This window comes from Eubalaena glacialis, chromosome 10 (assembly GCF_028564815.1).
Source record: "Eubalaena glacialis isolate mEubGla1 chromosome 10, mEubGla1.1.hap2.+ XY, whole genome shotgun sequence".
In the NCBI taxonomy this organism is placed as follows: Eukaryota; Metazoa; Chordata; class Mammalia; order Artiodactyla; family Balaenidae; genus Eubalaena; species Eubalaena glacialis.
The window spans coordinates 82,516,169-82,516,684 of record NC_083725.1 but is presented as its reverse complement, the minus strand read 5'-3'; the positions used below and the strand labels follow the sequence as shown (position 1 = coordinate 82,516,684).

General features: G+C 38.2%; 1 non-coding gene across 1 annotated transcript; it reads left to right on the top strand.

Moving 5' to 3' along the window:
• The first annotated feature begins 409 nt into the window (after positions 1-409).
• Positions 410-516, top strand: LOC133100195 (U6 spliceosomal RNA). Its single transcript, XR_009702434.1, has one exon. It is a non-coding gene; the product is annotated as a U6 spliceosomal RNA (small nuclear RNA).

Sequence of the window (516 nt, the reverse complement as noted above, 5' to 3'; positions counted from 1 at the left end):
TGCGAGGGAGAATAATGAGGTGAGGTAGGTAGGGGACAAACATCAGCTTTAGAGAGAACGGGGGTCAGAAAGCCTCTCTGAGGAGCCATCAAGAAGGAGCTTGAGAAAAAGTAAGGGTGGGAGGGGTTTAAAGCATGAATTGGAGGACAGATGTTAGAATCAGTGAAGTACAAGGAAAGAAACAAACATGAACTCCAAGGTAAAACTTGTGTTAAAGCAAATATCTAGCTCAAAATCTTTTGTTTGTTATTCCAAATATTTGAGCATTACTTCATATAAAAACATACACATGCAAATACGTTCTGAAACATGTAAATAGTTTATATGTTCCCAAAAGGTTTCAAAGCAACTTATAGAAATATAACAGGAAATAATTCAGAAATTGGGATGAAGGTGAAAAGTAAAGACAGTGCTCCCTTCGGCAGCACATATACTAAAATTGGAACAATACAGAGAAGATTAGCATGGCCCCTGCGCAAGGATGACGCGCAAATTCATGAAGCGTTCCATATTTTT